The following is a 22,209-nucleotide window of genomic DNA, read 5'->3' as shown; positions in this document are numbered from 1 at the left end:
TATCAAACTAAAAAAATAATGTTTTTGTGTTTTTTTTTTTTATTTTCCCACCCATAGATTATGTATGGCATAATACAAAGAGACACTGAGATATATATGCTGTTCAGATTGCGTTTGTTTGCATAGTAGAACTATGTGGCCACTACTGGTTCTACGCTGTAATAGAACGATAGCATTCCTATTGGATTGTGTTAAGTTTGTTAAGTGTTCTTTCAATCTTCCTTCTTTTCTTTTCGGCGGGTGACAATCACCAAATGATATCAACAATATCATAATAATCATAACGACAGATTGTTGATTGATGGCATGGGGTGGCAACAAATTGCGAGTGAGCAAGCGAGCGTATGGAAACAAATTTAACAAAGTCGTCAAATCATTACCAATAATATATACAAACATACATATGTGCGAATATATATGCACCAGTGTATGTACAGGGTACGTTAGCCGCCAAACATATTTCCAATTTACGTCAGTCATTTATTGTTATTATCATTGATTATTAAATCATAAAAGGAAATAGCAAAAACGCCAAAATCCTAATTTGAGATTTTTATATATATTTGAATATAATGCACACCCATACACACACACACACACACATTCTTAGATAGCAACACGATATGCATATCAATGTTTCGCCATTGAAACAAGTTGAAGGAATGTAATTATTAAGACGCAAAAAACGGAAAAATAAAAAGGAAATGAATATAAAAAATTAAGACATACACATTTCCTTAAGAGAAGTGATACTAATATAACTTAAGGTGGGTCCAACTGCACACATACATAGGGCACAGATATTAATCCGCCTCATGGCACTATGGATATACACCTAAGCCAGTAATCGGGTTGTTGTGCGCTCTAAAAGCTATAAAGTAACCTCATAAAAGAAATTTTTAAATTTTTGTTTCCAATGCCACTGCCCTAAGTTGATTCATGTCTGGTATTGTGTCCCCACCTAAGTGCCGGTATCTGTTAGACGCGTAAGCCGGGCAATGACAAAGGAAATGCTCCAACGTCTCATCATCTTCCCCGCACGCCCTACACATGCTATCACTTGCCGCACTGATTGTACATAAGTGAGCTCTTAGTCCTATGTGTCCCGTTATGATACCAATAGCTATACTACTGACTTCCTTCTTGCTTACTTTTAGTAATAACCTCTAGTCTTTTCACGATCTGGATCCCGCCCGGTAAGATTTTCGCCGTCCTACCGACAGTTTCGCTGTTCCACAATGTTGCATGCGCATTCGTCCCCCACTCCCTTAACTCGGTCTGCGTCGATCCGAAAGGCTTGGGGTTAACCAAGTTTATTGACGGCAGTGCTCTGGCCTTCACCGCCTAATCCTCTGCCCTTTTATTTCCCCTTACTCCGTTATGGCCCAGCACCCAAACGATGCGGATTTTGCCATCCTCAGAGAAGGCGTTAATCTCCTTCTTACACTGCAAGACTGTTCGTGGCCCTGCCATCCTGGTTGTTATTGCCCTTATGGAATTTTTACTGCCGGCAAATATGGCGTTAGCACCACACAACTTCACGCATTCCGTGATCGCCCGGATCTCCGCCTGCAGGACCGTATTATGGTCAGGCAGTCTAAAACAGATTTCAGTCCCTGGGTTCTCAATGAAGAGCCCCAGGTCCACTCTGTCCTCTAGTTTTGATCCATCCGTTTAACAGGATCTTCCAGATGGCAATATTAGGGTTCTGTCAATCTAAGATTGTGCCGATGGCAGCAGTGCCTCGCACTCGACTTCAAGGTTAATCTCAGGTATCCGATCGGTTTCCTATCGTCGATTCGTCGATTATACCGCGATGGTATGAGCTGCCCCATCCTCAATCCATTCTCCCATCGCCTTTAGTCTCATAGCCGCAGTGGCTGCCTCACACTTAATCTGTATGACAATGGGTCGGATAGCTAGAATAGTCTCCAGTGCCCTAGTAGGCGTGGTCCTCATCGCTCCGCCTATGCCAAGACAACATGCTCTCTGAACCTGTTGTATGGTCTTAATGTTGCACTTTTTCTCCATACCGAGGCGTAAGTAAGTATAAGTCTTATCAAGCTCCTGTAGAGCCAGTGGACTATCCTGGGATTCAGACCCCAAAGACCACTGGCTCTACAGGAACGTGATTAGACCAATACTTACTTACGCCACAGTAGTTTGGTGGAGTTGTATAAGTCTTACATAATTTTGAACGCACACAGAATAAAAATCAATCACGAAATTAATTGATCCAATTAATTTTTAAGTTAAAACTCCAGAGTTCAATCACGAAAATAATAATATCAATCACTGTTTTTGAAAAACTTATTGAATAAATTTTCAATGAAAAGTATTGCATATTCAATTAAAAAATGAATGAAATATTTGACATTTTCAATTCACTTTTTAATTGATTCAATCCGTACTACTTACAAAACTATTAAGGATTTTGTAAGTCAGCTTTGAGCATGTTTCATTACATTTTCCGTTACATCTCTGTGGAAATGGTGATCCATTCTGTGAGTATTCTTACTTTTAGGAACCACATCATACCATGAAAAAGAACCCAATACTCATTATGTTGCCTCCATCAGGATTATGGCCTCTAAGTTTCTTGTTTGACTTGTATGATAAAATACATATGTTATCGTCCAAACAAAAAAATTGACCCTCAGTATACTTTAAAGGCTACAAATTCTGATGGAGACAACATTATGATCATGGTATTTTGTGGTTCCTAAATGTAAGAATTCTCAACGAATGGATCACCATTTCTATAGAGATCTAACGGTAAAAGCAATGAAAGAATTTCTGGTCCACAACATGCCAGCTGCATTCGTTATTACACAGAAAAAAGTCCCCAAAATTTTTTCAATTAAAAATTTTATTGAAAATAAAATTGTTTTCAATTAAAAAATTAGTCGATTCAATAATTTTTTTTTTTTTTAAAGAAAGTAAATGCATTTGTAATAAAACTTAGAATGAACTTTAATCAAATATACTTTTTTTAAACTTTTTTTCTAAAGCAAGCTAAAAGTAACAGCTGATAACTGACAGAAGAAAGAATGCAATTACAGAGTCACAAGTTGTGAAAAAATTTGTCAACGCCAACTATATGAAAAATCCGCAATTACTTTTTGGGCAACCCAATACATACCATGCGAGCGCACCTAAAACGCATTAAAAATGCAACTCTGCAAACAAATCCCACAAAACCAAAGCGAAAAAGTTACGAATTTTGAAGATTGAACTCATGCGCCATTCTGTTTTGCCATACGTTTTTTAGGCGTCAAAATTAAAAATTCTTTAACTTTTAGGCATCGCTTTTGTGGGTTTTGTTTTCAGAGTTGCACCCCAAACACCTTAAGGGTTTGTGTACACTTGGTCCGACTTATTTCTAAGTAAATTCTGGTATTATTTCCAAATGTCGAATGTGTTGATGTCGCGTCTTCAACGTTATTGTAACGCTTCAAACTTTTGTTTTGCATCTTCTTCAAGACCTTGTGCAGAATTTGCGTCTTTTACAATGTCCTGCTGTTTGTTAAGTCGTGTGACTTATTATGATGGAAGTTAAAATAATTTAATTATTTATACAACTGTTATGATTTACGATGGAATCGTGTCTACGTTGCTATAAAAAGCATACGAGTGTCATAAATAAAGACAACGTCAACGAAATCACGAGATTATTTAAAATAGAAACCACAAAAAGCAAAAGTCTCTTCAGCTTGTTGTATGATGATATGAATGCCAAGCTAAGGAATTCACATGATAATAAAAAAGTGTCTATGACACGGCAAAAATAAAGGAAACACACATAGTTTTGTTGTTGTGAATTGGCCATTGCACTGAAAGAAATAAATTAATTTTATTAAAGTATTCTCTATGAATGGACACAATTAACAGTCACTATACAACATTTCTCTGTATCAACCCATTGATATCAATACATAGATGCATACAGCTTTAAAACTAATTGTTTCATGCCAATCAATCATCTGATTGATATTAATATCTACCCAAGTATCTATGTATTTCTCTCTCGAGATGTTGTATGCCAACGCCATACCCGTCTGTAAGCATTCGACAACAAGAAAGTCATGATCCAAGCAGATGCGAATGTTATTGCCAATTATACAAACCATCCATGCGTCTGTCCAGTCTTAATTATCTCGTAAATCATATGTTAACAGCATCACAAATTTGCGCATGCGTGCTAATCACAAAAATAAATGAAGAAGCAAATTGAAAGTTGTTGTTGTTGCTTATGATATTGGAGATAATGCAATGTGTGTGATCAGGCCTCTGGCATCCGTCTTCCACTTTTTGCTACTTCATGATTTACAGGCAAATTCAAAACTTTTGGGTATATTTTATAAATACAGCCATGAAAATGCTAAGAAGATTTTGAATGTGGCTTGCCATGGCAATTGACTTATTAAAAATAAACAACGCCTTCATTTAAAAAAAAAAATCTCTTTTTAACATAACATTGAAAGAAGGTCTATTGATGTTGGGCAAGCAACACGATCCTTTCATTAGAATGGCAATAAACTCGAGGCTTATTACAAATGAATGTGAAGAGAAGATATGAAACGATTATACTATTAAGGTGAAACGAACATGCCCACCACGATCATGCGAGAGTGGGTTATACTTGCAGATGTATAGTAACTTGAAACATATTTCCCTTGTTTAAGGCGTCGTTGCAAATATTGTCAACATGCGGGGATGATTTATTGAAGGCACGTTGTTGATTTCATGCACCGTGCTTTATGAACATCATCCCAATGTGGTAAGCTGTTTGTAAACAATCATGGGATGGTTGGGAAAAACTGTGCACTATACGTTGTTAGAATGTGAACGAGTGTGGATAGTTTCGAAAATTTTGTTTACGAAAAACTGTTGCTGATTTATGAAAATTTGTGGTTTATCTGATGACATCTGTGTGTTGATTCACTTTAATGAACCAAAAAAGTCCATTGTAATACTACAAACGTCACAAACAAGAAGGATTTTGCCGTATAGTTCCTAACGTTGTAGATCGCTTTAAAAAACCCAACATCTTGCGAGTGTTCACATTCGCTAATTCAGAGAAAGACCTCTACAAGTCTAGATTAGACCACATAATATTGGAGTGTTCACAACGCCCACATTGTGATCATTTGCAATTCGTTGCCCTTCGGTTCATTCTGATTCAAATGACTTAGCTTACATGTCCTTAGAGCCACACCCACAGATTCCAGTTCCCCTGGAATGTACAACTACGCCATCTCTTTGAGAGACCTATGACAGTCGAATTCAGAAATACATTCTTCAGGGATTTAATGGCCTGGGTGTCTGAGAAGATATTAATGCCAGTCGTCGTTATGACCTTACATCTTAGCAATCAAAGAAGTTGCAAGGATCTCCGTTTAATACACACTACAGTGGTCGGGTAACCTCACCGATATGACCAGTCCAAGTTGTTCAGAGTACATGCCAAAGCTATAAATGGATCACTATGTAGGGCTTGTCGGCACTCTTTCGCTGTTGTGTCTTCATTACAACGTTAAATAGGGACTGCTTAATTGATTTGCGGGCGCTTAAAAACGCCACTGCCAGAAAAGTAAGCTTTCGCTTTGCAGGCACAACAAGTTGCCTTTTTAAAACAAGTAAAGCCAGTGAAGGTCAGAGGACTGCCGTCAATAAACTTGGTTAAACCGAAGCCTTTTGGGTCGACGCAGTCCGAGTTAAGGGGAGTGGGCGACGAATGCGCATGCACCATTGTGGAACAGTGAAACGTTCGGTAGGACGGCGAAAATCCTATAGGGGAATCCAGATCATGAGAAGACGAGGCTATTATTGAAAGGAAGCAAGAAAGAGGTCAGTACAGCTATTGGTATCATAACGGGACACATAGGACTACGAGCAAAAAATTGCAAATTTTGCCCGTGAACATTCCACTAGGGAACAGGGGCAAACTTTTCACACATCAATGAGTGCAGTCCGATTCAAGTTTTAAGTTCAATGATAAGTGGCCCCTTTTTATAGCCGAGTCCGAACGGCGTGCAGCAGTGCGACACCTCTTTGGAGAGAAGTTTTACATGGCATAGTACCTCACAAATGTTGGCAGCATTAGGAGGGGAAAACCACCGCATAAAATTTTTTTATGCGGCATTTAGCGTCATAGGCGGACATGCTAACCTCTGCGCTACGGTGGCCTACGAGCTCACTTATGTAAAATCGGTGCGGCAAGATGATGAGACGTTGGGGAATTTCCTTTCTCATTGCCCGGCTTTTGCGTCTAACAGATACCAGCATTTAGGTGGGGACGCAATACCAGACATGAACCAACTTAGGGTAGTCGTATTGAAAACAATTAAGGATTTTGTAAGTAGAAGGGAATTCCGAACTTAAAAATTTCTTTTTAGAGGATACTTTATAGTTTTTAGAACGCACAACAAGCCGATTACTGGCTTAGGTGTATGTCCATAGTGGCATGGGGCGGAATAATATATGCATCCTCTTTTCAATCTAACATAACCTAAAGCCAGTTCAGTCTCTGTTTGATTTCTGTCTTTTATTTCCATTTCATTGTCTTTATATACTTATTTCACATAACGGTACTTAGTCTATTCTTACAAACTAATCCATAAAAATAAACAACAATTCTAATCATATGGTAATTTAGCTGATTGATCTAGTTAACCTAACATATGAAAAACATATGGCTATAACATCACACAGGTTGGAACTCTGCGCTCCGATTTGTGTAGTGTTCATCGTCATCATGAGAAGCTCAACTGAAAGTTGCTCGGTAACTTTCAGTTGAGTTTTGACGTGTTGCGAATAGTGGAAAGCTTCATAAAGATGCGGAATAGCTACAGTCGTGAACAATCTGTGGTATCTAGTAGAGTCTCAGTGAGATGCTGGCAGGCACCGGCTCTTGCTTAAATACTGAGTACCTGGGATATCAACTCCCAAAACGCCCTTTACATCTGGACAGATAAAACAAAATGGAGAAAGTTGGAACCACAACCGAAACGAATGTCACCAGTTTTGAAATTAAGCTCAGAATAATAGTGGCGAACAGATACTACTTTGGATTAAGCAAGCATTTTAGAAACAAGGCTACCTCTCGACAGACGAAGATTACCCGATACGAGACACAGATACTACCCGTGTTGTTATATGGTTCCGAGGCATGAATGCTTCTGAAAGCAGACGAGCCAGTGCTTGGAGAGTTGAGAGAAAGATCGTTCGTACAATTTATGGGCCAGTTTTCATTGATGGAGAGTACCGGCATCGCATGAACTACGAACTGTGTGAGCTGTATGACGACGTTAGCATAGTTAAACGTATCAAAATACAAGGGTTGGATTGGCTAGGTCATGTTGTCATAATGAATGAAGAAGCTCCAGCGGAGAAGTTTTTTGAAAGCGCTTACCTAGGTACAAGCAAACCAAAACGACCAAATGCCCGACGGAAAGACTAAGTGATGAAAGACATCCCGAAACTTGAAGTCAGAGATTTTGAAAGTAGCGCAGAAGATAGAGACGCTTGCAACGTTATTCCAAGTTACGCTAATGGGACAAATGTTCTGTCATAGCTAATAAAAGTAAAGTAAAGCTTGTGATATTCAATATGACAAGGCGAGTTATTGGTTCTTTAACTATGACTTCTTCGCGGCGATTGAATTAATGGACCGGTATAAGTATGCTTACCTGTGGAGTTTGACGGGGATTGTCAACTTAACATACGAATATGGCGACAACAACAACAGTCGTCAAACAACGCTTACGACTAAGTTCGTAATCTTAGTTCGGAATCTTTACTGTCGCGCAGACAGGACTACTGTACGGCAAGCAAAGGCAAGCAAAATGATAGCTTAATGACCAAGTAAGGATCGAAGAAAACCCTTCCGTCAAGGAAGTTTGCTCATGTTCCTTAATGGAATGTTAATGGGCAAATTTACTTTTTTACATCCATTTATTCAATTTCAGCTAAATTATATGAAACTTTAGGCATCCAGGGGCTCAAGAAGTCTAATATGTCAATCAGTTGATATGGTGCCTAATCAGTTTAAAACCCATTTCGGAGCATACTTAGCACATATTTCGAAAGTCAGAACAGAAGTCTTTGAGGCTTCTAGTGGCTCAGGAAATCAAAAATCTGAACCGATGTGACCCATGTACATACCGGCAGCCGGTTGTACATACCGGATTGACTCGATCCTTCACCTGCAAGGGCTGTCGCCTAAGTATACAACACACTGCTACAACAACAACTTGCATCAATAAGAAGTATTAGTTATAGTGTTAGAACGCTATCATGATTTCGACAGACGGATATGAGTTGATCGACTCAAAATATTAAAACGAACAAGAATATCAGATTTATATATCGAGGTGTTACATAGGAATGAATAGATTAGTAATTGAGCAATTCGTAAACTGCCAAAAAAATCCTGTTTCCATAACCGACCGCACGTGCGTGAATTTGGGCCTACGAACGGTCATTCGAAGTAATTTTCCATCACATGTGAGGGTATGGGTAACCGAGCGCACGTACGTGAATTTGGGCCTACGAACGGCCACCCGATGTAATTTTCCATCACATGTGAGGGTATGGGTAGATGTGACCGCTGAAAAAGTCAATACGACTTACTATCGTGAAAACAACAGGAAGTCACTTGGACCAAAGTGAATGGATTCTGAAATTAAGAGTACTTCCCCACTGTTTGCCATTTGAATCAATAATACAAAATATTACAAATCGTGCCAGTTGCTCTGTAGGTTTTGTTAAACCCGAATTTGTCTCAGCTAACGGTTGTCCGTTGCAGCAATTTTTCCTACTTATCCAATTAAAAAGCTTTATAATTTAATTACTTGATTTTGTTTACGTTTTACGGTACCATAATAAAATTTGTTTGTAAATATTTAACAACAACACACAATAAACTGCATTAATACTACGCCAACATGCCACAGGTTTATGCAGGTTTGCATATCACAGGCAGGGCTTCTCAGATGGTATTTAATTGAAATTAGTCATTTATTATCTTGCCAAACTGTTGCTCTTTCCTATTGTTTTTATTTTGATATAAATAGTGAATATTAATTTGCCATAGATAAGAAAAAGTTATCAGTAATTAAAGTGGCACTTTCACACACACATCCACAAAGTATTCCCACAAAAAGAAAAAGAAAAAAACGAAGACAAGAACACAGAAAATCTCTGATCAACTGGTATGAAAATTTTAATTAATTTTGTTTTCGGTAAACCGCCTTGATCGTTAACTTTCAATACAATATTTATATATAAGAATACTCGTATGCGTTTTGTAATGTTGCTACAACTAAGTGATTCATTTCATTTCACTTTATTTAAATTTGTTTTGTTTTTACTCTTATATTTCACTTGTAAAGCACTTATATCTGCACGGGTGGTAACGATGTGTGGTTCATTCATTCATGGATTCACCGATTCTGTTACGTTTTTGTGTCTCCTTCGGCGACCGTTCGCGTTAAACTAATTGGATGTAATAATCTCTCGTCCGTCTTGCTGAAAAAAAAATTATGATGAGTGTTGCCAACGCACATTTGTTGTTGTCGTTTCGTTTGCCATTGCCTCTGACGTTTGGTTGTGGCTGGCGACATTGGAAGGAGTGTTGAATGTAAAGAGGTTTCGTCAATTCTATGACCGGCAAAAGTGATATAGGTTTTGCATTTATTAATGCAACACATTATTGAAAGAAAATGAGGCGAAATTTGTTTTTATTTTCCCAAAAAAGCAACTAATGGGTTATAATATAAAAAAAAGTAAAATTTTTTATTAAGGTCCCGGATGCAGCTTAAAGCAAATTTGCTTTTATGAGACACTGCATTAGCATTCTAGGATAACAGTGCAAGCATTGGATATTGTTTTAAAATTCATTGGATAAGGAGGTTCAGAGGTTGTGAGGTTGTTGATTCAGAGACAACTCAACAGGTTTTGCTGAAGATTAATCTGAGGAGTTACTATTAATATTGGTAAAGTCTGGCGGATTACTGAATATAAAAATTAAAAGAGGCGGAGTAGTGGGGGAAAAGTTGCAGAGACAGGAAAATAAAGGTCTATTTCAGAAACCAGGATTGATGAATTTGGCCCGGAGCAGCACTTGATTTTGTCCAGAAGAATCCAAAGAATCCTTTAGATCGCGAAACACAGATCACATTTGATCGAGCCGGTTTCTCATTCTCCGTTTACAATTTATTATATCGATATTCCTCTAGCTAGGAGGCCACCGAAGCGCAGAGTTTAGCATGTCCGCCTGTGACGCTGAACGCCTGGGTTCGAGTCCTGGCGAGAACATCAGAAAAATATTTTTAACAGTGGTCTCCTCTCCTACTTCTCTAAAGAGATGTCGCACTGCGAAACGCCGTTCGGAATCGATTATATAAAGAGTTGCCCTATCATTCAGCTTAAAATTGGATCGAACAGTACTCATTAATATGTGATTAGTTTTTCCCTCGTGACTTAACGGATTGTTCACGGGCAAATTTGCATTTGCGCTCGCTTTAGTAAACGCCATCATTTTGGGAGTTTACGAATTGCTCCATTGGGAAATTTTCTCGCCAGATAACACGATGTTCGGAAATTCATTACTTTCGTGCAAGCCCTGCAAATCCTTTTCTCTTTCGAGTCAAACTTTTTTTTGCTTTGGTGTAAGGTCGTGTTCACTTATTGTAGGAACTTGTAAGGCTTTAGGTGTTGTTAGAGTTTTTTTGTAACACCATTATAATGATTTATGGTTCGGAACACAAACATTTTGTTAACTTTGAGGGGTTCGAGTTCGCCAACAATAGTCGGTTATGTTTCTTCAGCTCAATATTATGTTATCACGCTATTACGCTTGAACTCCATCTTGAATAATTTTCTTTTAAAATTCATTCGAAAACAAATGCTTTTGCTGGTTTGTAAACAATATCCGATCATCATATTTTTTAGAAGCCACCAAAAGCATTTGCTTCCGATTTAATTTAAAAAAAATTGTTCAAGATGGAGTTCAAGCGTAATAAACATCATATAGCTGTCATATAGCCAGTGTGAACTTGGTAACACTTCGTCTCAGTAAGCCTGTATGTGATCCTGAGTTTGTATTGTTCCCTCAATTAAGAATTTATTCACAGCCGCCACGTTATCCGCAACAGCATCTTCGTCAAAAGGAATTTTGGACTTTCCTACTTCCTCGTTACCAGATTGGTACTTCGTAGCTAACAAAGACTAGAAACAATTTGAATTCAAATATTTTTGGACTGATGGTCCTCACTAACTGCTGTACTTTGGTATATTTCATATCTTTGAGTTCTGAATAACGAAATTGAGCATAAGAAAGAAGAAATCGTTTCTAAACTATCATACCCCGCTTGCTTTCAAATATGACAACTGCAACCATAACTAGTATAATGACATCTCTTTAAAGTGGACACTCCTCGCATGCATTATACGCCTGACAATTATGTGACAATGGAAATTGTACTTGGTATTCCAGAAACATCACAAACATGTTGTTATTGTTGCTGTTGATTAATACATTACGAGTTTTGTTTTGTGTGTGTGTTTTGATGCCTACCCACAGCACATTATTTCTGCACGAAATGCAATCAGAGGCTCAGAGCACATGTGTTATCACCGTTCAAACGTATCTTTACTTAAACTCTCCATCCTCTCTTCACTTTCTCCCTGTCTCTTTCTTTTCACAAGGTTCTCATTGTAACCAACCATAAGAGATGAGGAGAACCTCTTTATCTTTTTTAAGCGTTCGGAGTGAACGTGTTTAAAAAAAAACACATGTCAACATGATTGCATATGCCATGCATGCATGCGTTCGTCCATCCATACGTATGTTCTTTACTATCAGCTGATTATTTGTCCTTACCGTTACTTAAAAACGGCTTTGGCCATGCTCATTATGTTGCCGCGTATATAAAACCCATTTCTTAAACTGGACACAGGCGTTCACCATTAGATGAGCTGGGCTGTCTTAATTGGCCCCATGCTACGAGTACTATATTATCTAATGTTTACACTTGCCATTCAATTGAATTGAATGTTTTGTGAGCATGTTCTACCTACCATATTTTATTTGATGGAGGGTGAAATTTATAGCTGCAAATTGACACCTAAATTAAGATATTGAACTGATATGACACCATTAATCAATTTTTGTAGGAGGGGGGGCGGGGAAAATTCCACTGACCCACTTTATCCAAATTTCAATGTGAATGACGAAAATTCAACTACTACATGTGAGATAAATACGCTCAAGCAGTCACGTCAGAGTTGCGTCAAAGATTCAATTCGACTTGTTCTGCTTTAACAAGGCATCGTAAAGTAAAGTAGGGAATTATTGTTTTCTTTTCTTTTTTTTATTTAATTAAAAGCAGCGATGACATTTATCAGGGTACAATAAAAAACAAAAAAGTTAATCGATCATCTGATTGAAAACGACATTTTGATAATAGGGAAGTAAGTCAAAAATTTTAGAAACACTAACAACTAGAAAGGCCTTAGAGGAATGAGCGTAAATTCAGTTTAATCGTTTTTTTTTTCTTAAATTAAAAAAAAGTAAAAGTGTGTTCAAGTTGCTATCACACGATATGTGCGTTACATATGTGCTGCCAGTTTCTGTGTCCGGAAGATATATATTGTTTTTTTTTTTTTATAGACATGTGTCTACGTGTATGTTCGATGAAATAAGAGTTCGCTTTAATTGAAAGAGTTGCATATTTATTCGAGAATCAATTTTTCATAGTTAATTTTTCGTACGTATCACACCATGTGTACGACCTTTAGAGTTGCCATCTTTGAAAAAAGATAAGACAATACATATTGTGTGATAAAAGCTTAAGCTCGACAGGACCGAATTTTATATACCATGGATAAAAAAAACAAGTAAGAGCATGCTAAGTTCGGCCGGGCCGAATTTTATATACCCTTCACCATGGATCGCATTTGTCGAGTTCTATGCGCGGTATATCTTTTTAGGCAAACAAAGAATATTGAATAATAACTGTTATGCTATTGGAGCTATATTAAGTTATAAGTCCGATTCGGACCACATGAATGCTGAACATTATAGAAGTCATTGTGTAATATTTCAGTTCATTCGGATAGGAATTGAGCCTTGTAGGGGTTCATGAAGCAAAATTGGGAGATAGATTTATATGGGAGCTGCATTAAGCTATTGATCGATTCAGACCATATTATTAGTCAAGATCCCAGATGATCCAGATGATGTATGGCAGCTATATCAGGTTATGTACCGATTTGAATCATACTTAACATAGTTATTGGAAGTCATAACAAAGCACCTCATGCAAAATTTCAGCCAAATCGGATGAGAATTGCGCGCTCTATTGGCTCAAGAAGTCAAGATCCAAGATCGGTTTATATGACAGCTATACCAGATTATGAACCGATTTGAATCATACTTAAAACAGTTGTTGGAAGTGGTACCAAAACACCATGTGCAAAATTTCAGTCAAATCGGATACGAATTGCGCGCTCTAGGGACTCAAGAGGTCAAGACCCAAGATCGGTATATATGGCAGCTATATCCAAACATGGTTTGATTTGAACCATCCCATTGTAAATGGGCCAAATCGGTCCATGTTTTGATATATGACAGCCATAAACCGATCTTGGGTCTTGACTTCTTGAGTCCCTAGAGTGCGCAATTCTTATCCGATTTGACTGAAATTTTGCACGTGGTGTTTTGGTACCACTTTTAACAACTGTGCTAAGTATGGTTCAAATCGGTTCATAACCTGATATAGCTGCCATATAAGCCGATCTTGGATCTTGATTTCTTGAGCATCTACAGGGCGCAATTCTTATCCGATTTGGCAGAAATTTTGTACAACGGCTTCTCCCATGACCTTCAACATACATGTCCAATATGGTCTGAATCGATCTATAGCTTGATACAGCTCCCATATAAACCGATCTACCGATTTTGCTTCTTCAGCCCCTTCAAGGCGCAAATCTTATCCGAATGGACTGAAATATTACACAATGACTTCTACAATGTTAAGCATTCAATTCAATTTTGGTCCGAAAAACTTGATTTGTAGCGGTAGACCTCTTTAAGTCTAGATTAGGCCACATAGTTTTGGAATGCTCACAGCCCCCTCTTTGTGACCATCTATCATTCGTTGTCCTTCGGGCCTGGTCCTGAAAACTTAGCTTACATGTCGCTAGAGGCATACCCACAGATTTCAGTATCCCTTGAATGCGCAGGGTAGTTCCTAGTGTCGCAAGCTCATTCGCTTTAAAATTCCGTGGGATATTTCTGTGACCCGGCACCCAGAACAGGTGAATTTTGAACTGTTCAGCCATCTCGTTGAGAGATCTGCTACAGTCGAGGGCGGTTTTTGTGGTCAGAAATACGTTCTCCAGGGATTTAATGGATGTCTGAGAAGATATTTATGCCAATAGTCATAATGAAATTATATCTTAGCCATTCCAACACTTCCTTAATTGCAAGTATCTCCGCTTGATATACACTGCAGTGGTCGGGTAATCTTTTCGATATGACCAGTTTTAGATATTTAGAGTACACTCCAAAGCTCACCTGGTCGTTTAGTATGGAACCATTCGTATAGATGTCAATGTAACTTCTGTTGCCAGGGATATCGTAGTTCCAATCGTTTCTATCAGGAATAGTCAAAGATAACACAGTGTCCGTAGCCGCTATATGACCAATGCGAAAGCTACCTTAACCTCACGGCAGTGGCCGTTGCAATTTGGGTACCCACAATGTTCAGAGGCATATGATGAAGCATTAAGTTGAGTGCATCAGATGGTGTCGTCCTCAGTGCGGCTATGATGCACACACAAGCCATCCTTTGGATCCGATTAAGTATTGAGCAGTAGGTGGACTTTTGAAGCGCCGTCCACCAGACCGCAACACCTTTCATTTCCCCTTACTCCGTTATGGCCAGGCACCCAAACGATGCGGATTTTGCCATCCTCAAGGAAGGCGTTAATCTCCTTCTTACACTGCAAGTCTGTTCGTGACCTTACTGTCCTGGTTGTTATTGACCTAATGGCAATTTTACTGTCGGTAAAGATTTTCACACTCGACGTTAGCACCACACCACTTATTACGTATTCCGTGATCGCCCGGATCTCCGCCTGCAGGATCGTATTATGGTCAGGCAGTCGAAAACAGATCTTAGTCCTTGTGTTCTCAATTTCCTCTAGCTTTGATCCACTCTGTCCTCTAGCTTTGATCCATCCGTGTAAAATGATCTTCCAGGTGACAATACTAGGGTTCCGTCAATCCAAGACTGTGCCGATATCACTCGACTTCAAGGTTCCATTCTCCCATCGCCTTAAGTCTCCCATAGCCGCAGTGGCTGCCTCAAACTTAATCTGTATATCAATGGGTCGGATATCTAGAATAGTCTCCAATGCCCTAGTGGGGGTGGTTGTCTTCGCTCCGCCTATGCCGAGACAACATGTTCTCTAAACCTGTTGTATGGTTCTTATGTTACACTTTTTCTCCATGGCAGTCCACCAAACTACTGAGGCGTACGTAAGTATTGATCTTATCAAGCTCCTGTAGAGCCAGTGGACTATCCTCGGATTCAGGCCTCATTTCGAGCCTTCAGGCCCCATTATGAGCCTTCTCAGTACGCTCCTGAATGTGATACTTCCAATTCAGTTTCCTGTCTAAGATCACACCTAAGTATTTGACCCTGTCAGATATCGAAAACTTCTTATCAAGGAAACGTGGTGCGTTAAATTAACGTACTTTCGTCTTCCTCGTGAACAGGTATAAATCAGTCTTCTCTAGGTTAATATTGAGACCTCTTGGTCTAGCCCAGTCATATGCCATATGCAAGACTCTTTCGGCCCTTCTGCATAGCTCTTTCGGATCCTTACCCCTTAGAAGTACTATAACATCATCTGCGTAGCAGACGGGTTCAAATCCCTCCTCAGTCAGCATCTGTAATAGGTCATTTATGGTGGGCATCTATAGGAGTGGCGATAAAATGCCCCTTGTGGCGTGCCTTGCGCCACTTTCTCCCTTATATTTGGTATATGGTTTATCCAGTCTCTAAGGACCGGATCCACCAGGTAATGGTCTAAGGATTGGATCAGGGTGTCGGTCCGCACATTGTTAAAAGTCCCCTCGATGTCAATGCATATCGCCAGGGTGTACGTTTAGGTATCGAAGGATTCTTCTATTTAATGCACAACCTCGTGCAGGGCAGTCTCGACCGACCTTCCCTTAACATAGGCATGCTGTTTGTATTTGAGCAGTTCGCTGGATGTCCTACTCTTTATCATGATGCCCACAATACGTTCCATTTAACTAACGCAACTATGATGGGCACGAAACCCGAAATCCCTTCATATTCAATATGAATGTAATGAAGTTTGATTGTTCTAAGTTACTACTTATATATCGAATGTCTTTGCACAAGATGGTTCTTTACTTCAGTTGAACAAATTATAACAACTTTGCACTTTGCATGTCATGGTATTACCGAGCCAGGACACTTGTATTTTTTGTTCAAAGATCTTTTTGATGCATGTATAGCTTTCTGGTTGTATTCATCAAACATCTAAATTTTTGTTCTTTATTTTTATTTGTTTGCTTATGCGGTAACTTACAAAATTGTTTCCGGTAAAAATGATGTATTGCTTTCACCATGAATCTAAAAATCGAATGTAAATTTAATAAGAGAGCAATATATTATATTTTTGCAAATATAGACATATATTCTTTAATCACCGCCAATGTGTCTATACATTAATCTTTGTTAAATTGCTGTTAATTGCAGTGCTCATATGCACAAGCGTACACATTTGTTGAATTTGTTTTTATTTAATTTTCTTGATTTTTTTGCTTTTCTTTACTTAAATACGAGTACATATTTGCAATGCATGTTTGCCGCTTTAATGCGAATTAATTGCATTTTATATGAAAGACAAATATATATTTATCTCTAAGAGTGTCTGTATTTAGTATAGATTTTAACAACAACGACGGAAGCAGTAGCATATGCTCTGTGGGTGATTTGGGTGAATATAAAAATATATCATTTTATAAATATAATATACTTTATTTTATTTATAAATTATAAACAAATGCAGCTTTAATCTTGTTTTCTAATGAGACACCAAGTTGAGAGTTGCATGGATGCATACGCATAGTGAGAGGCAAAAGTTTAATGACATCATTGCATTAGAATGAGTAAATAGAGTATTACGATTTTTAAAGATTTAGAATAGGGCGATCCATTGTCATAGACTTAAGTATAGGATTAAACTATGAGAAAGATGGCAATACATGAGGTAGTGATGGTAAAATTAATGCCTTCCGGTACTACGGTTTACAACCCTTTTTAGATTGAAAGGCGTTGTGAAAATTTTCAAGCAGCCTTTATCTTATAAAAATAATGCTTGCATAGAGGAGTCAAATTTTATGTTAAAAATACCAAATTTTTCGATGTGACCGTAATAGAAAGTCAAAATAAGCTGGAGGGGGAGTTTTGATTGCAATTTCTTTGGAATTTACTTCGGAAATAATTCACTAACCTAATAATGATAATATTGAATTATTAGCAGTGAAAATACGTATAAAGAATTCCTTTTCATTTGTTACATGCTCCTACATCCCACCAAATTCTTGTCCTACTATTTATGATAATCATTTATCTGCTATGATATCTGTTTTTAAGTTATCAAAACCCTCTGATTTCTTGCTTGCGTTTGGAATCAATAGACTGACAGCAATGTTCTCCTACCTGTTTTTGCTAATGTTGTTAGTTGTGATAAAATTGAACCTTTGCTTAATTATGGTATGTTTTAAGTGAATCGTATATTCAATACTCAGAACAAATTATTACATCTCATTTTCGTTAATCAGCCTCATGATGTTTGCATAAATTTTTGTAATCCTCTAGTGTTACCAGAAGACAAGTTTCACCCAACTATTTATACAAAAATATTTATATTTTTTATTCTTATATAATAAGATGCAAGTGGTAAAGCCTACCTTTTTTCCTAAAATAGATTATGTAAATATGAATAGTCTTTTATCCAATATCGTTTGGGAGGATGTATTATCATCTAATAATCCTACTAATGTGTTGCATAATTTTTATGATACACTATTTATATGTTTTTCTAGTTCTGTTCCCAAAATCTCAAAACAGACGTGGACTGGACCTCCTTGGTATACTCCTAAACTTGCCAAACTTAAGAATAGAAAAAACAAGTTATTTAAGAAATATAAAATGTCTGGTTCTTCTACGGATTTTTCCATGTATTCAATTTTAAGGCCGGAATATAATACTGTAATTGATTTATACTCCATGAAGCAACGAGTAAAATCAGATCCGAAAAAATTTTATAAATTTCTTAATTCGAAGCAAAGATGTTGCACTCTTCCTAACACCCTTAAACATGGTTCACTAATCGCCGAAGGAAATAAAGAAACATGTAACATGTTTGCAAACTTTTTTGCCTCGACATATTCTGATAAAATGTATGATATCAACTCTGAATATCCGTACGAGATTCTTCAATCCTCTTTAATTAGTATGCCTCGAATAAATATTAATACCGTTTCTAAAAACTTGAAATCTCTGAAATGCTCTTTTAAACCAGGCCCGGATGGGGTACCCGCTAGTGTACTTAAATTTTGCGCTGATCACCTTAAATTTCCTTTAACCATGATTTTTAATAGATGTATAAAATTAGGCTTTGTGCCTGAACTATGGAAGAAATCCTATATTATATCATCTGGAAGTAGATTCGATGTATCAAATTACAGAGGCATTGCAAAGTTACGTAATATAACAAAACTTCTTGAAAATATTATGACTGATAACATCTCCCATCAAGTTTCTTCAATTTATTTAGATGCGCAACACGGGTTTCGTAAGCTTGATCAACCGTTACAAATGTTTTACAGTTAGTAACTCTTGTCAATGATAGATTTTGAAAATTTTGCACATGAACATTCCACTAAGGAACAGGCGCAAACTTCTCACCTATCAATGAGTGCAGTCCGATTCAAGTTTAAGCTCAATGATAAGGGGCCTCCTTTTTATAGCCGAGTTCGAACGGAGAAGTTTTACATGACATATTACCCCACAAATGTTGCCAGCATTAGGAGGGGAAAGCCACCGCTGAAATTGTTTTCTGATGGTCTCTAATGTTTTCTGATGATGCTAACCTCTGCGCTACGGTGGCCCATAGGCAGAGGCAACAGACTGATGCTACATATATCGACCTTAGTAAGGCGTAAGGCGTTCGATAAGTTTGGACAGCCCATATCTTACAAATCTTTATGCATGGATCGCGTTTATTCAGTTCTTTCTTCTAATAAGGTAGCTGAACAATTTCAAATGCACGGAGATATTACAGGAAATTGTGGAGGAACTTGTAAGGATCTACCTTTCACATTCATATCTAAGTTAAATCTACAAGATAACGGATTATCACAAATTGGGGACTGTGAATGCTTTATGATGAAATGGCCCATTTTAACTTGAAAAAAGAAGGTCTCCTATCATTGAAATGAATCTTGAATAGCATAATACTCATTGATATGAGAGAAGTGTCATGTGTTCCTTATTGGAATCTTCATGGGCAGATGTGCAACTTTACTTAAAGATATCATATTACTTGGCTGTCGGTGTCTAGTAGTACAGGACACTGCATAATTGATAAACATGCTGAGAGACAAATAGTTGCAAGTTACGATTTCTGTAGAGGTTGCAGGAACGTCAAGAGACAGGAAACTATCTTATATCTGCTATATGCGTGCCGTGCACTGGGAAACAGAGTTTTTCATTTCTTTGAACAGTTGTTTGCATTAGCGTATTTGAAGATTTGTAAGCCACATGAACTTATTCCAAGGATAATCACTCCCTGCAAGGGTTTAGGCCATTAGATGGCACGCATTTTGCAACAAATTGTTAACCATCAATTTCGGGGAGCCCAAACGTATTTAACTAAGTCATGCATTGGCAATCTAAAAATAAACTTTGATTACTCACATGCGCTTATTATAAATCCTCCGACCAATAAAAACAGAAGAACCCGTGCATGTTGGCATGACCACTTGGGAAATTGATTGAATGCCTTGCCGAGTTCCTATAATAAATGTTATATGGTTTTTTGTTTTGTTTTGTTTCAATGGTAGTAGTATAAACAATAAATTAATATTTTATGGTTATACTTCATGGTCGACATGAAATTTCAAACTCATAAATTGTGTTTTTGTTTTCAGACAAAAAATTAAAAAGAAAAAAGCGCAAGAATTATGGCTGCAGAGGCCTTTCTGAACTTCTGAAGCGATTATAATGTTGTCAAGAAAAATCAAACGAAAAGTTCAGCTGTACGGTATGGAATTCAAATGACCAGTGATACCTTTATTTTAAAGTGTCAACATAAATCCTTTAGAATGACAATGCCAAGTAGGAACAAATCATAAAAATTCACTCGTGATCATCACAGTTCTTCACGATGTCAAACAGAATGAATCAAACACCCTTCAGTTCAGAGTTATTCATTGGGAGAACATATCCAGAAATGAACTGAAGATATCACACATGATTTTACTTTGACAACCAAATCCTCAGATATTCATCGGAAATCCCAAAGTGACGCATAGCAACCTGTTCCTTTTTAACCTTAGGGATTTTTCATCCATCTACTTGCACGCTTTCTTTTTGGTGTAGTGTTTACTGTGTTTCTTATAAGTATTTGATTAATTAGGTTTATTGGTCGGCTATATTATCTAAAACAACTGAAGTGACGGGAAGTGAAGGCTATAAAAAAGTCTATCTCGAATTATATTTTGTATTTAGGCTAATACAATTTACCTGATAAGGAAGTTTTTTTTAATAAGCTATTATCAAAATTATATGGCTATTTTTGAGTTAGGGATGTCAGACATCAAGCGTAGTTATGCATACATAAATTGGAAGAAATTCGGAATCTCTAAAGAGTATACCTATCAACTCTTTAGAATGTTCTACCAATTTCTTTAAAATAGGATATCTTATGAAACTCACCTATATACCAATAAAAGTTCAACGATAAGCTAATAAAGTTTAGTATTCATTATTTAAATTTAGTATGCATTTTAGTATATATTATTATAAGCGCTGTGTGGGTTGGTCATCCAGTTGGACTGGGCTCAAGGTGTGCGCTAGCGGGGAAGGACCGAACTCAAAAAGTACTTAGACAGAAGCAGCTAGTGAAGCATCTAAGGAGGAATCGTCCAAAACGTAAGTGTCCAGTGTCTTGAGGAAGAGTGGTTCCTCTGCTTTCTCACCAGCCCCTGGATGGGTACGGAATCTCATCATGACAAGATCTAACGAATCTTGTGAGGATGAACTACTGGCGGAATTCGAAGACGAGGCTAACACAACAGTGGTAGAAGTTCTGAATCCTGACTATGGTCCGGTTTCTACTGATAAACCTTCACCATTGTAATGCCGCTTCGGCGGCACTTAAGGTCCTCCTGATGGCAGGGGGATGATGTGGTTCTTATTCAGGAACCATGGGTGCGTGGGCTAAGAATTCCAGGATTAAAACTACTCAAGGGTACGGGGAATGGGAGACACAGAGTCTGTATTCTTGCAGAGTTATCTAAATATTTTTATACCAACCACCGTAGAATAGGGGTTATATTCATTTAGTCATTCCGTTTGCAACACATTGAAATATCAATTTCCAACCCTACAAAGTATATATATTTCGGATCGTCGTAAAATTCTAAGACGATTTAACGATGTCCGTGTGTCTGTACGTCCGTCTGTTGTAATCACTCTACAGTCTTTAAAAATTGAGATATTGACTGAAATTTGGCACAGATACGTCTTTTTGATGCACTCTGGTTAGGATCTTGAACGGGCCAAATCGGACCATATTTGTATATAGCTGCTATATAGACCAATCTCCCGATCAAGGGTCTAATGCCCATAAAAACTTTAATTTATCAGCAAAATCGAATGGAAAAACTTTGAAAACAACTTACCCACATATGGTTTAGATCGAACTATATTTAGATATAGTTACCATATAGACCAATCTACCGATAAAGGGTCCATAAAAGCTTTATCTTTTATCCGATTTCGCTGAAATTTGAAACAGTGTGTAGTTTAAGGCTTCCCGACAACTAACCCAAATATGGTTCAGATCGAACTATATTTAGATATAGCTACC

At 37.7% G+C, this 22,209-nt stretch overlaps 1 protein-coding gene and 1 long non-coding RNA gene across 22 annotated transcripts in view; both read right to left on the bottom strand.

Moving 5' to 3' along the window:
* Nucleotides 1–22,209, bottom strand: part of LOC106081014 (TLD domain-containing protein 2) — a 585,921-nt gene that overhangs the window by 199,495 nt on the left and 364,217 nt on the right. For 3 of the 21 annotated variants that reach the window (XM_013242792.2, XM_013242784.2, XM_013242775.2), the window contains exon 1: nucleotides 9,375–9,484. The exons of 15 other annotated variants lie outside the window; for them this stretch is intronic. The gene's annotated coding sequence lies outside the window, so the exon portion shown is untranslated. Of the gene's footprint in view, nucleotides 1–9,142; nucleotides 9,246–9,374; nucleotides 9,486–22,209 lie in introns of those variants that run through there. 3 more of the 21 variants (XM_013242763.2, XM_013242800.2, XM_059361916.1) reach the window with 3 other exon arrangements.
* Nucleotides 3,848–4,327, bottom strand: LOC106081125 (uncharacterized). Its single transcript, XR_001220317.2, has 2 exons — nucleotides 4,128–4,327; nucleotides 3,848–4,058 (listed from the first exon to the last, which is right to left on the bottom strand). It is a non-coding gene; the product is annotated as an uncharacterized LOC106081125 (long non-coding RNA).

The sequence above is a fragment of the Stomoxys calcitrans genome, chromosome 2 (genome assembly GCF_963082655.1).
Source record: "Stomoxys calcitrans chromosome 2, idStoCalc2.1, whole genome shotgun sequence".
Lineage (NCBI taxonomy): Eukaryota > Metazoa > Arthropoda > Insecta > Diptera > Muscidae > Stomoxys > Stomoxys calcitrans.
This window is presented reverse-complemented; position numbering and strand designations above follow the sequence as displayed.